General features: G+C 40.5%; 1 protein-coding gene across 1 annotated transcript in view; it reads right to left on the minus strand.

Annotated features, from left to right (window-relative positions):
- Positions 1 to 15,627, minus strand: part of PAQR8 (progestin and adipoQ receptor family member 8) — a 131,310-nt gene extending 115,683 nt beyond the window's left edge. Inside the window, exon 1 of the mRNA XM_047732480.1 lies at positions 14,924 to 15,627. The gene's annotated coding sequence lies outside the window, so the exon portion shown is untranslated. The remainder of the gene's footprint in view (positions 1 to 14,923) is intronic.
- Positions 15,628 to 15,636: the final 9 nt, after the last annotated feature.

The raw sequence follows: 15,636 nt of genomic DNA on the forward strand, positions 1-15,636 counted from the left end.
GGACTCCCTTCCTTTTTAAGGCTACATTGTATTCCATTGCATGTACAGACCACAAACTGTTTATTCATCCATTGATGGACATTTACTTTGCTCCAACCTCTTGGCTACAGTGAATAATACTGCAGTGAACATGGGTATGCAAATATCTCTTTGACATCCTGTTTTGGATTCTTTTGGATATACACCTAGAAGTAGCATTGCTACATCATATGATAGTTCCAATTTTAAGTTTTTAAAACTGCCATACTCTTTTCCCAAGGTGATGTGCATTTTTATCACTAATGAATACCATACCCTGTACTTAGTAATGCCTGGGCATAAAGTAGACCTTCAAATATCTCTTGACTATATGAAGGATAACAAAAGGGACTTGGGGCTTGTAAGAAAACAGACCTAAGCCTCACCACCATGGTCTCTCTTGGCTAAAGCCTGACTGTAATTATTAGAAGCCCTGATCCAGAGGCTTGTCCACCCTTTGCTATGGGGCTGAGACAGAATGAAACATATGGAAAAAACCTAAAACACTACCTGCTTTCAAATCAGGATTTTTTAAATTAAAATCCCAATTCTTTCCTTCTTATTCACCTTTTTAATCTACCTCTTTCCTTCATTTTTTTTTTTTAAAGATTTTATTTATTTGTCAGAGAGAGAGGGAGAGAGAGCGAGCACAGGCAGACAGAATGGCAGGCAGAGGCAGAGGGAGAAGCAGGCTCCCTGCTGAGCAAGGACTCGATCCCAGGACGCTGGGATCATGACCTGAGCCGAAGGCAGCTGCTTAACCAACTGAGCCACCCAGGCGTCCCATCCTTCATTTAATTGTTAAATTTCTTCTAAAAGAAAAAGGAGGAGAAAAAAGAAGTAAGAATTCAAGTCCCAATGGAGAACGCTTCCCAAAGTCCTGAGTACCTGGGTATGGCAGAAGCTCTGGTCTGTGGGTCTCCTTCCCGGCCCAAGTGGCCTAGAGATGACCTTAGGAGGGCTCCTCTCTTATGGATACCTTTCTGGTGCTAGGTGTGACTCTCTCCAGCCAGCTGGACCAGGGCAGCTCTGTGGGCATTGCACTATTTGAGCTGTGCAGCTGATTCCTAGGCCGCTTCTCTGACCAGGCACCTCCCATTTCAGCTACAACTGTGACACCAACAGTCTGATGGCACCTGAGGGTCCTGGCTGTGCTGGAGCTTGTGTACTTGGCCCACCTGTGCTCCAGGATATACTGAAGACACCCCTGGGATATTTGGGGCTGCTGATGGAGGCTTTCTGGGAGGCTGGCTTCTGTCTGGAGACTCTAGCCTCCTCTGGAGTTCTGCGGGAGAAAGAGAAATTAGAGCTTCTCTCCTCATCCCATTCTTTCCTGGCCCCGGCTTTAAGACTGTAAAAGGTTGCCATGATGACCAATTATCAACTACATTTAAGGCAAGAAGAGCCAGTTAAAAGCCAGTGGAGGATCGCTGGGCTTGACTTCTAGTGTCAGCCTTAACATTGACTGGCAGTGGCACCTTCTGCCAATTACTTTCCTCTGGCTAGGTGTTCTCATCTGTAAAATGGTGGGGTAGAAGACAGTCTCCAGCCATCCCTTACAGCTTAAATAATGCAAACGCCATCGCCTGTAGTAACACCATGCTTCCTTACATTTTTACGCGCTCCTTTGAGGGGATCCCAACTTGTATCATTTATGACTTCCTCCTCCACCCAGTCTCATGTCATGGGGGCAGTAGGCTGTAATGAATCCTTTTCCTTTCTTTACAACCCTCACTGGGTGATGGGATAGTCCGGGTGGCCTGCACTGAGGCCAGCTAACGTGAAAGGCCCTGTACTCTGTTTCTACCTCTATTGCAGAGAGTGGCTGCAATGGCAATAGGCAAGGGACAATGTTATTGAGGAAAGAACTCCCAGAGAAGCTCCCACTGCTGTAGAATTTGCTATGGCTTCTGCTTTTTGTGATCCTTTAGCTGATACTCTCCTGGGAGATTATCAGGGAAGTGCCCAGTACAACAGATGACGCTGTGGAGGTTTCAAGGTAGGAGAGCTTGCTAATATTGTAGGGCCTTGTACTCTGCCTGCTTTGCTTAGGTTAGAGCCTATGGCAGAACCTACAGAGAGGATTCCCTCACCCAGGTGAACAAGAGACCCCAGACTTGCTCAGGACCCAACAAGACTTAGCCAGCCAAGACCACCCCAATCTGTTGAATGGGAAAGGTAAGTAGGCAACTGCTGTCTTGGGCCCTCTTGAAGCAAACAGCGGGCTTTGCCGAAATAAGGCAAGGGTGCACTGCCCAGTGTCTGTCTCGCTGCTGCGTGCAATGATATGGGCTACACTTAGCCTTCTTGCTTATTTGCTTCCCCTTCAACCTGGGTCCTGAATGACTCACTGCTGAAAGACACTGACTGGTCAATAAGCAAGCAGGCCCAGGGCAGGGCCAGTTCCCCTCCAACGGACTGTTTGCACAGACATCTTGGTAGGAAAATTCCTTCGATGGCAAGCAAGCAGAACAGACCTATTCCCACAACACAGATGACAGAAATATCTTGCTGGCCAGACTGCTGCTTCTGTTAAGACAGTACCACCCACAGCTGTAAGGAACATCTGATTTGTCTTGAAAAGAGGGGATTGTTATCATGAACACCAGGGCTGGCTTTGGGAAGCCAGGTCTGGGAATGAGAAGGTGGTTGCGGGACCCACGCTTCTGCCTGGGACACCAGGGAGGAAGGACATGAACGCTAGGTGTCAGGAACTGCCACATCCCTCTCCTTTATCGTCTTAACTGTGGCTCCCCGTCCCGGTTCCCACAAAGGAAAAAAGTCAGGTTCGGGACTCTGTGGCACTCCTAGGACACCCTTGGAACACCTGCATTTTGACATTACCTCCAGTCTATCTCCCTTGTCTTCCTGACAAAGTGCTCTGTGGGCCACCTAGAAGTTGTTTTGAGTGTCCCAGCTTAGAGCTGGACAGAGGCTTAAAGGTTTCAAATTCTGAGAGCCTGAAAGAGGACCCTGGAAGGCTGTAAAGCAAAAGAGAAAGGCTTGGAAGGCTTAAAAAAGAAGCCAGGAAATCACTTAAGATCTGAAGTTGTGTATTCACCATAAATTCAACAGACATTCATTAAGACCTACTCTGTCAGACATGTGCTAAGCACTTCAGATAAGAAGGGGAGTAGGACATGGTCCAGTGGGGGAGACAGCTATGTAAATCGTAATTGCAATCAACACAATGAAAGGAGCACTAATAGAAAAATGCCAAAGCAATGAGATGAGGTCATTCCATCCTGCTTTCTTCTCTCTTTCTTTCTTTCTTTCCTTTTTTTTTTTTTTTAAGATCTTATTTATTTATTTGAGAGAGACAGAGAGAGAGTATGAGCAGAGGAAGGGAGAAGCAGAATCCCCGCTGAGCAGGGACCTCAACCCATGACTTAATCCCAGGACCCTGGGATCATAGCCTAAGCCAAGATCAGACACTTAACTTGACTGAGCCACCCAGATGCCCCCATCCTGCTTTCATCTACAGGGATATGTGGGGAGGTGGCTCCCATGTGAGCAAAGTGGATTGGTAGCCCTATACCAGAACTCTTTTTCCTCCCCTACTCTCTCCCCCATTCTTTTCCTTTTCTTCTGTCTCCTTTCCTCCTACCCCATAGCATCCAATGGCACCGAAGAATACTCACTCATCCCACCAATACAAACAGTTTTAAATAAGTTGCTGACCCCTGTCTAAAGGAAACAGAACTTTCCAGTGGAATTGGGTTATCTAGCTCCTTAGTTCTCTGATGTGAGGAGGGCTCATTATGTTAAACTATTATTTTGGGGATGGAAGTTTCCTTCGTGACTAAAAAATCAAGTTCAAGTCCTAAGATCTGAACCAGTCAGACAGAAACAATCTAAAACAGACAAAAGTGCAAAGTATCTGTATGGATATATTTCTTTTGAACTTGAGTTTTTATTTATGAAAAAATAAGAGTTTGAAACTATTATTAGTTTCAAACAATATAGTCTGAAATCCAGGTACTTACTACCCACATTTTATAGGTGGACACTATCATGCTTGTTTCACATCTTTTCTTAAAAATATTTAGATTCAACTAAAGATCTACTCACCTTCCTTTGCCCCTTCTCCAGAAGAAATCACTATCCTGAAGTTGGGTTGTGTCATTCATTCCCATGCATATTGTTATAGTTGACATATTTATGTGTTAAAAAAATAAATACTAATAGTTTATATGTTTTGAAACTTTACATAGAAGGTTTAATACTGTACATATCTTTTGCTACCCTTTTTTTTTTTTAAAGATTTTATTTATTTATTTGACAGAAATCACAAGTAGGGAGAGAGGCAGGCAGAGAGAGAGGAGGAAGCAGCCTCCCTGCTTGGGTGTGGGGCTCGATCCCAGGACCCCGGGATCATGACCCGGGCTGAAGGCAGAGGCTTTAACCCACTGAGCCACCCAGGCGCCCCAACTACCCTTTTTTTTTTTAAAAACTCAATACGGCCTTGATATATCAGGTTCCACTAAAAATCCTATATTTCATTGTAAGAAGAAACTGGTATATTTCTTATTTATTTCTATCATATTTGTTATACTTTCTATTTATCATACTTTGATTTCTTTTTTCCATCTCTTTTTCCTACTTTCTGTGTATCAACACTGTTTTCTTTATTCCTCTTTCCTTCTACTACTTTGGAAATGATACATTCTATTTCAATTTTTGTAGCCTCTATCAAAAAAATTTTTAAAGATTTTATTTATTTATTTATTTAACAGAGAGATACATAGCGAGAGAAGGAACACAAGCAGGGGGAGTGGGAGAGGGAGAATCAGGATTCCCGCAGGGCAGGGAGCCCAATGTGGGGCTCAATATCAGGACACTGGGATCATGACCTGACCTGAAGGCAGCCGCTTGAAGACTGAGCCACCCAGGTGCCCTGCCTCTATCAAATTTTTAATATGAATAACTGCCTCCAAAATGTCCCTTCTCCTTCTGAACAAAGACCTTAGACTATTTAACTTTGATCTGCTCTAGTCACTTGCCATGTTATTATTGTGTAATGCTGTACTGTCTAATGTGGTAGCCATTAACCACATGTAGCTACTTTTTTTTTTTTTAAAGATTTTATTTATTTATTTGAGAGAGAGACAGTGAGAGAGAGCATGAGCGAGGAGAAGGTCAGAGAGAGAAGCAGACTCCCAGCGGAGCCAGGAACCCGATGCAGGACTCGATCCCAGGACTCCAGGATCATGACCTGAGCCGAAGGCAGTCATCCAACCAACTGAGCCACCCAGGCGTCCCCACATGTAGCTACTTAAGTCAAAATTAATTAGTATTAAATATAACTAAAAATTTTTTTGGTTGCATAGCCACATTTTAGAGAACAGTCCCATCGTTATAGAAAGTAGTACTGGACAATGCTAGTTATTTATATTTAGTTTTGGCCCTCTCCAAATTAGTTGTTATTAGTAGTAATGACTTTTAGAGTCAGTATTAATTTAGATTTACCTTTGTGTTTACCAATTTCTTTGTTTACCTTTGTTTCTTTCCTTACTTCTGTATTCAATCTCCTTCCTTCTGAAATTATCCTATAGGAGTCTGCTGTGGACTGAATTTTGCCGTCCCCCCCATTCATATGCTAAAGCCCCAACCCCCAATGTGATTATATGCGGAGAAAAGGTCTTTAGGAGATAATTAAGGTTAAATGAAGTCATAAGGGTGGGGCGGAACCCAATAGAACTGGTGGCCTTATTAGAAGTTATTCTGTAGGGATAAATGTTTTTGAGACTTGACCTGCATATACACAGGCAGGCTAAGGAATGTGGTTTGTGAGACTCGTGCTGTGTGAATAACCGTGGGAGCCTATTGTTTGAAACATATTGTCTGGCCTCCAGGTCAGAACTGCCCCTTCTCTTCTGGATACTAAGAGCTACAAATCTTGTTTCAGATCCCCTGATGCTCCAGACTAGGCTGCCCCCCCAGATTGGCATCCAGGAGGGGAGGCAGATACACAAAGCCAGGTTCCTTGAAAATATAGAAACATGATAACATAGAAATGCAGCTCGCTCCAAACTGCACGTGGGCGAACAAATGTTTAATTTCAAACCCTGTTATTTGCCATATAAATATGGCCCTTATGGGGAATGATCAGTTGGATGTCTCACCTGAGGGGAAGATGCTCTGCCCAGAACTCTCAATCGGGACTCCTACCTGGCTGTTTGCATGGGGCTTTGCAGGCTAATGAGGCTGGATGCTTGAAGTACCTGATTTGATATAACTTTGCCTTATTCTCATTTCTTGCCTGCTATTACCTTCATCTATGTGTAGATTCCTTCCCTCTTCTGTTTCTACTAGGTTTCTATAATAAGAATAGTTTTCTTTCCTTTTTGAAACCAAAACATGGCTGTTGTGAATCTTTTGTTTAGAAAAGAGGAAGAGAGACTCTTCTTTCCTTCTCCCTCTCAATCGCTCTCTCTCTCTCTGCATATGCTCACAGGCAAGGTCATGTCAGGACTCAGCAAGAAGGTGGATGTCTGCAAACCAGAAAGAGAGCTCTCACCAGAAACTAAACCCTGCCAGACCTCACTCTGGGACTTCTAGCCTCCAGAACTGTGGGAAAGAAGTTTCTATTGTTTCAGCCATCTAGCCTGTGGTATTTTGTTATGGCAGCCCTAATAGACAGATAGATATAAAGTCTCAAGTGTTATTCTGGAAGTCTTTGTTTTGCCCTAACTCTTTAATAATAGTTTAGCAAGGTACAGGATTCTAGGCTGTCAGTTATTTTCTTTGGGAATTGAAAATATTATTCCATTGTTTTTTAGCCTTTGTTGTTGTAATTGAGAAATTTGTAGCCACCCTAAAATGTTGTTCTTTTTTTGGATTGCTTTTAATATTTCCCCCATATTTCTGGGTTTCGTTACAGTGTGTCTAAGGGAAGGTGTGATTTCATATTCCTTGCTTTGGGTTCCTTGTGATTCTTTAATCTGAGAAGTCTTGTCTTTGACCGATTCTGGAAAATCTTTACTTATTATTTATTTTCTTAATTCTTCTCCATCTAGAATTTCCATTACATATATTGAAACTATTCATTCTAGCATTCATTTCCCATAACTCCTCTTTGTATTTTTCATTTCCTCTACTCTGCTGCATTATGGCAATTTTCTCAGCTCCACCTTCTAGTTTACTAATTCTCTTTTCAAATGTGTCTATTCTGCTTTTAACTAGTCCATTAATTTATCCTTCAATAACTATATTTTGCAATCTAAGAGTTTGATTTGCTCAAACCCACCTTTCTTTCAGGGTCTTGTGTACTGAATGTTTCTCTACCTATTTATTTTAAATATATTGATTTTAGAATCTAATTGAATTTCCCTGGACTTCAGTTGTCTAGATTATGAACCGTGGCTTTAAATTAAATGGCCTCTACAGCGACTTCCACCTCTGAAATTCTCGCGTGTACCCCGATATTTCTTTCTTTCTTTATTTTTTAAAAGATTTTATTTATTTGACAGAGAGAGATCACAGAGAGAGAGAGAGAGAGAGAGAGAGAGAGAGGAGGAAGCAGGCTCCCTGCCTAGCAGAGAGCCCAATGCGAGGCTTGATACCAGGACCCTGAGATCATGACCTGAACTGAAGGCAGAGGCTTAACTCACTGAGCCACTCAGGCAGCCCTATTTATTTTTTTTAATAAACACTGCTTGCATACTTTGCATTTGCAATCAATGAAGGTGGCATTGGAACCTGGCAGTGAATAAAGAATGATTATTTTAGAAGCCACCTTCCCCAGACTCTGAGCCAACATCTGCCATTTTCTCATCTCCCCTTCCTGTATTAGCACAGAGAGAAACAGGTGGCTAACCAGATGAAAATAGGCCAGGAAAAATACCCATCTGGGTTTGGTTACAGATCAGAGATATTTTTTGGAGGCTCATCAAAGAATCCAGTTGAAAGGCTGTGGAACAGAGGTAAACACTAAACCTCTCAGCTTTTCAGAGATTTTTGGATTGATTGTTGTAGCACTTAAAATATAAAATTAGAGTGTTAATGGTTTCCCTGCACTCTCTGGAATATCGGAGGGCTGGAAGAAGGATAATGAAGGCCTGTATTTCTTTTTATCTAAAGATTACTACAGTTGAGCTAGAAGAGCATACGAAGGTGCTGGACGTGAGCTGTGGGTTATAAGCTGGGTGTGCAGACATGATCTTGACATATTTCTATAAAGGGAAAGTGAGTGATCAATACAACCATCTCTGCAGCTCATTTCCCAAAGTGCCTCATAAGCATCTTTCGAATTCTGCTCCTATGATGTCAAATATTCATTGAGTAAAGGATGCAGTGAGACTCAGTCTTCCTAAACCTTGGCTTCTGGTCTACCAAACTGATTGTGAATGCTGTGGATAGGGCCTGTGGGCTCTTCAGCAAATGGCATGGAGTGAGTTAAAACAGATATTTAGCTTACTTCAAAGGGCACTGGCTTTCGCCAACATCCTCCCCCACCTGACCAGAAGCAATTATGCTGCTTTCATGGTTTATTTCCTTAGATTTTTAGAATAAAGTTGATTGAGACATAATTTATGTACAGTTTATCGAGGTATAGTTTATATATACTTAGTTATAAAATTTAACAAAATATAATTTTCCTTCCTTTTCCATGTTCTCCTAGACAAAGTTTTGGAACAAAATGTCGAAACTGTATTCCTCTCCTGACTACTGGTGTTTTGAAAGATGTGGTTGCTTCTTAAATTTCTCTTCCTCTGTGTTGTAACTGCAAAACAACTTTTCATTCGAAACAGAGATCTAAATAAAGATCATTAGCAACTAGATGCTTTTTGTAAGCCCTTGAGGCATCTTGTGTGTGGCATGTGTGTTTATTCATAATTTTTATGTCTCCCTCCTTCATTCCTACTTCCATCTAAATAGCTTTTTTTTTAAAAGATTTTATTTATTTGACAGAGAGAGAGAGAGAGATCACAAGTAGGCAGAGAGGCAGGAAGAGAGAGAGGGAGAAGCAGGCTCTCCGCAGAGCAGAGAGCCCAATGTGAGGCTCGATCCCAGAACCCCAAGATCATGACCTGAACTGAAGGCAGAGGCTTAACCCACTGAGCCACCCAGCCGCCCCCATCTAAATAGCTTTTAGATCTGTCCATTTTTTTCTCTGAAATGTTTCATTCTCATCCTTTTCTTTTTTTCCTTCTTTGAACACCCTTTCCAGGCCTCATTTCTTTTATCTGATGAAAACAATCTATTTTACATATTCTTTAGCCAGATTAATCTTCCTAAAGCACTTCATACTCTCTCCTTTGCTCAAAGGCTATCGATGGCTTCCTTCTGCCTACTCAATCAAACACAGCCTTACTCTGCAGGTCAGTGTCCTTTACAGGAAGGCCCAGTGCACCCCAACTTCTGGTCCTACCATGTACTCACTTGCCTTTATATTTTGATGAGAATGTCATTACTGTCACATCTCCCTGCAAATACTTAGGTATTTGATTTGAGGATCAACAGGTGGGCCATATTGCCTGCAGGGAGATGTGCCAGGGGAAAAAAAAAAAAAAGGCTTAGCTTTCTATCATCACTCCCATGCAAATTTATATCTGCCATTTTTAAACTCCTAAGTCACTCTGTACCATGCCTAGAACATGTTGCCTTTTTCTCATGAAAATTTATGTTTGTGCCTTATTTTCCTCACTAGATTGTAAACTTTTCATCTTATTCATCTTGGTATCCTCCTAAATATCTTGCATATAATATAACAAAATACTGGTAGTATTTTTTGTAGTATGAATAAATATTCACATCTCAAAGCTCTGTTGGCTGAATAAAAACAAGCACTTAAATGATTTTTGAAACTTCAAAATTATGATCTATAGTTTATTTGAAGGATAAGATAGAATAAAAACTGATGACAAATAATATCTAATCTACTGTGCCATACAAAATTCACACATAACTGATTAAATGAATGAATAAACAAATGTTACAGGACATGTCCAGACACTGGCCTATCTGTAAACTAGCAGAAGTTATTCATCACGTCCAGAGAAAAGTCTCTTTATACTTTAAACAGTAAAATGAATAAGAAAAACTATAATGCACTAAGGTAAAAATACAATATGCTGTCTTTTTAACTCAAGTAAAGTATTTTAGAATATAAAATACCTGTTTGTTTAATATTTAAGTAAATTCTACCGAGTCTGATGGGTCAGATTCTGCATGTGGATCTTAACATATTCATTTGTTCTTAAATGAGTATTCAATATAGCCATACAGACCTGAGTTCATATCCTGTCTCTGTCCATTACCGGTATGAGATTTTGGGATCTTTAAAGTTGTAGTCTTCTCACCTGCAAAATGAGGATTAAACAACCACATCACAAAGTATTTTGAAGATTAAATGAGATTATATGGTAAAGTGCTTAGCACAGTGGCAAATACTACACATTCAATAAATGGCTGCTATTTTTTCAAGTTAAATCATAACTTATTTCAAGAGAGATTTTTGTATTCTAAGGTTGTGCTGTCTAATATGGTGGACATTACTCACATGTGGTAACTGAGTATTTGAAATGTGGTTAGTCTGAACTGTGATATGGGTAAGTATAAAAATCACACTGGATTTTTTAAGACTCAGTATAGAGAAATAAAATATCTCATAAATATTTCTTTTGTATCAATTACATATTGAACTGATATTTTAGATAAATTGGGTTAAATAAAATGTATTGCCAAATTAATTTTCACTTCTCAAAAGTGAAAACTCTTTTTACTTTTTGAAATGTAGGTACTAGGGACACCTGGGTGGCTCAGTCGTTAAGTATCTGCCTTCGGCTCAGGGCATGGTCCCAGGGTTCTGGGATTGAGCCCTCCATGGGGCTCCCTGCTCAGCGGGAAGCCTGTTTCTCCCTCTCTCACACCCCCTGCTGTTCCCTCTCTCGCTGTGTCTCTCTCAGCAAATAAATAAATAAAATCTTTTAAAAAAAGTTAAAAAAAATTAAATGTAGGTACTAGAAAACTACATTATATATGAGTCTTGCATTGTATTTCTGTTGGGCAGTGCTGAGCTAAAGTCTCTGGTCAAGGACAGAATGAGGTATACAGATGTTCCACTAATATTTGACTGGTTGGTTGATATGGCTAAATTTCTTCATCATTTCATTATATTGACACAATTAAAAGCATAAGAGACTGTTTTTTTAAGTGCCCACAAGTCAAAACAAATGTACAGAGTGGTTATTATTAGAGAATTTCAATGTGTAAATGAGTTATTTACTCAGCAACTTTTTGGTGATTTTTTCCTGCAAATCTTTAAGGACTGAAGCAAAACTCTTCAAACAGAGCTTTAGTGAAACCTGTGTGGTTAAGAATGGGAATGACCTTTTATTTGTCAATAATACTTTAGTAAAACTAGAAAAAAAAAAAAACAACACCCAAGAAAAGAACAGAGATGACCTTTCCGGGACTAAGAAATCCAATTGCTGAAATTAACTTTGGCAAATGACAATGAATCACAAATTGTCTGCATGCCAGCTATGTTGTCAAATCCAATGGGCAAATCAGGATCACTGATGCCCTCTGGTTCCTGCATTTTCCTGATCTTTATAGTATATCTAACTGGAAGGAGGCCAGGATGCAAAGGATGGGGGTGGATGCTATGACACTCTCTTGTCAGTACAAGACATGTTGGTTAAATCAAGAGACCATTTGGTCTTCCTCCATAATGGTCCTTAAGCATGGAGCAAATGCCTCTGATGGTTTTCAACACAGGCAGAACTGGAGCCGGATAATACTCTCTGAATGCATTACTCCTTTAGCCAATTGGATTTGCAGCAAACAAGGTATCACTGAAAGAAATGTCTGGATTGGTTCTATTCTAATCTTTTGGTGGGGGTGGGAAGGTGGCTTAAATATGACCATTTGAATTGTTCCAGAATGCACCAGGATGCTTCCTCTCCTTCTCCCCCAACATCTGTTGACTCTTCTCCAACCACTAATACCTTCACCACCATCTCACCATCACCACCAGTGGTTAACATTTATTTAGTGCTTACTACATGCCAGGCACTTTTCTCAATATTTTTTATCTGAATACTCAAACCTCACTGAATACTCAAACCATTCTTTAAACTAGATACCACTCTTTTTTTAAATTTTTTTTAAAGATTTTATTTATTTGTCAGAGAGAGAGCAAGAGTGAGCACAGGCAGATAGAGTGGCAGGCAGAGGCAGAGGGAGAAGCAGGCACCCTGCTGAGCAAGGAGCCCGATGTGGGACTCGATCCCAGGACTCTGGGATCATGACCTGAGCCGAAAGCAGCCGCTTAACCAACTGAGCCACCCAGGCGTCCCATAGATACCACTCTTAATTTTCAAGATGAGGAAACTGAGGTACAGAGTAAAGTAAGTTGCCCATAGTTGCACAACAAATAATTAGAGCAGCCAGAAGAAGAAGGGAGCCTGCTGATCTTGGTGCTCAAGACCACATACTATAGCATCTGGAGAAGATTCTGTAGTCTAGAGAACATAAGAAAATAGATTGGCTTGGCCAGGGCAAGCCTGGTCCTGTAAGTTATTCCTTAGGCTGCTCCGGAACCTAGAAGTGTAGAGTTTTTGACCTCCAATCTTTTGCGGCCTCTGCGTGAGTGCCAAAATTCTATAATGGCCTATGGCATTTTCCCAAGTGCCTAAAGCTTGTTCTTAATCATAGAATATTGTTTCAAGTTTTGCAACGCATAGTATTGTTCATTGGTTTGAAGAAAGATATGTATCATTTAGTGAGAATAAATTATTTTTATTTATATTTATACATATAAATATTATTTATATTTATTTAAATATGATATATTTGTTACCCAAAGTGCCTTTGGGTACTTTTTGCTCCCTAAGGATGTGGAAAATGGAAGTACCACATATACTTCGCAATCTTTGTTTTCCATCGTATTCCTGCATGCTTCTGCTCTTCAGGGAGCCCCCTAGTGTTTCTTTAGCCTTGGCGACTGGCTTAGGTACATGAAGGCATAGGGTGCAGGAAATGGATACAGAGGGAAAGCAAGAATGTGAGCAACAATAGAAACCACTGATCCACTACTTCATCAGGTTACATGTGCTGCTTCATTCTGAGCAAGAGGTAGAGGAAGGTCATTGGCTAAACTCAGGTAGGGCCATATAGACTCTATATGAGATGTAACAAATGCCCCAACATTGTGTGTGTATGTGTGTGTGTGTTTATTTTTATTTTTATTTTTTTAAAATATTTTATTTATTTATTTGACAGACAGAGATCACAAGTAGGCAGAGAGGCAGGCAGAGAGAGAGAGGAGGAAGCAGGCTCCCTGCTGAGCAGAGAGCCCAAAGAGGGGCTCGATCCCAGGACCCTGAGATCATGACCTGAGCCGGAAGGTAGAGGCTTTAACCCACTGAGCCACCCAGGCGCCCCTGTATATGTGTTTAGTAACAACCTGATAGATTTTTCTTTCTGAGTGGTTTGGAGGAGTTGGGAAATAACAAATGAAACACTTTCTTTGCTCAAAGACTTCATGTCCTAATGAAAGGGAGAAACACCCAATTAAATATCCACATGTCCTTCATGACCGAAGATTATGACATTATGGTAAATTAGGTCTTTTTTTTTTTTTAAGATTTTATTTATTTATTTGACAGACAGAGATCACAAGTAGGCAGAGAAGCAGGCAGAGAGAGAGGAGGAAGCAGGCTCCCCGCTGAGCAGAGAGCCCGATGTGGGACTTGATCCCAGGACCCTGGGATCGTGACCTGAGCCAAAAGCAGAGGCTTTAACCCACTGAGCCACCCAGGCGCCCCAGTAAATTAGGTCTTTATCAAGAACTACAACATGATAAGTTTTAAAGGGAATTGTCTTTACACAATTTCCAAACTTGCTATGGGCTCATGGAATATTAGAATGGGATAAATTATTAGGAATTTTCTAATTTCCTCGTCTTCCATATGAGGAAACTAAAGTGTTAGAGTCAAGGATTCGGTTTTCATATTCCCACTCCTTTGAACTTTTCCTTTGCAAATGAAATTATTTGCTTAATTTGCTTGTTTGAACTAAGCTTCCTGGTTCTTTTAATATGTATTTCAACTTGTTTTCAGAGCTGAGAATATGTCAGTACTGCCTTCAATATATTCACAAAATGATAGTTATGGTCAAGGGATACAGGTACTCTTACATTAATAAGTAATTATCTCTTACTGTATAATTGCAAACAGGATCCTCATCTAGAATTTCTTTCCGTTTTTATAAAAAAATTCCTGTTAATATAAACCAAAGCAAGCAGCTGGATGACCACCTTTTTTTCCTTGAGTAAGGATCAATGTATCTACCTACAAGGATGACGCCAAGTATGTAGAAACTATAAACTGTATAATAACTAAAAATACTTACATACAAATAGATGGCATATATATTTTGTTTAGGCAGGTTATACTTAGAATACTTATTAGGGCACAGTGAGTCCTGGGGATCTTCGAACATAAACTAATTACAAATTAATTGGCTGAACTTACAGATATAGAATTTGCAGGTGTCTAGTCCTGTTCAGTAAAGTTAAAAACACATGCTGGGGCAATAGGACTGCTCTTGATTGCACTGAGTGGTTACACAGGTATACACATAATAAAAATTCATTGAGCTGTACACTTAGGATTTGTGCATTTTACTGTATATAAGTTATACCTCAAGAATAAAACAAAAAAAAAATAAACCAGAAAAGACTAAAAACAAGCGAAAAAACCCACCTTTTTGCAAAGATTGCAAACAAGCAATTGGTCTTTTAGTTATTTGTAATTTCAGATTTACTACATCTTAATTATGACTGATAAAGTGGCCTGAAACACTTTTTTGTTTCTCCTTCTGTTTAATTATCTTTCAATAAACTAAGTTATTTTAAAAGATCTTGTGATCTCCCTTTAAAACGAGAAAGACTTACCCATTTGCAAGTAAGATGGTGTAGTGATTATGGGCTGAATTTTGTAGAATAAAACATGAGGCCATCTCAAGGGGGCAGGACACAATACTGAAAATGTTTCTTTCACTTCGCCCTCCTCCACCGCCTATTTTTACGTGTTACTTCAGGCAATGGTATTCAGAGAGCAAATGGGTCGCTCGACTAAAGAGACTTTCCCAAAGATGCTATTATTCTATTTCCATCCCACAGATTCTCAAAATTCACTTTTTTCTCGGAATGCCACTTGAGGGCAGTTTGCTTCAGAAACATACCCAGCACGCCTGATTTTAGTACATTTAAAAAACAGGTTGCTGCGTAAAAACTCCCATTCTCTGACGCTTAGGCTACTTTTATTATAACCGCCAGACAGTCTTCTCTACGGTAGGTTAAGGAACAGCAGCTTGAAAAAACAAAAACAAAAACAACCTACAAAACATCCGGTAAAAGGGGGAAGACTACGACTCCCAGAATGCAGCGCGTCCTCCTCCTCTTGCCCGCCTGTCCAATGATCAGACCCCGCGAGCCTCCTATCGGCCCCATTGGTCAGCTTTCCTGTCAGTGAGGGGAGAAACCAAGGGCTTCAGGTGTCATATTTCCCGCCACCTCGAGGTGCGTCTCGGGAAAGCCGAAGTGGAACAAGTTCTCGATTGGATATTCGCTCTTCTCGCGTAAGAGGTGTCAGCCAGTCAGAATGT

Source organism: Lutra lutra, chromosome 6 (genome assembly GCF_902655055.1).
Source record: "Lutra lutra chromosome 6, mLutLut1.2, whole genome shotgun sequence".
Lineage (NCBI taxonomy): Eukaryota > Metazoa > Chordata > Mammalia > Carnivora > Mustelidae > Lutra > Lutra lutra.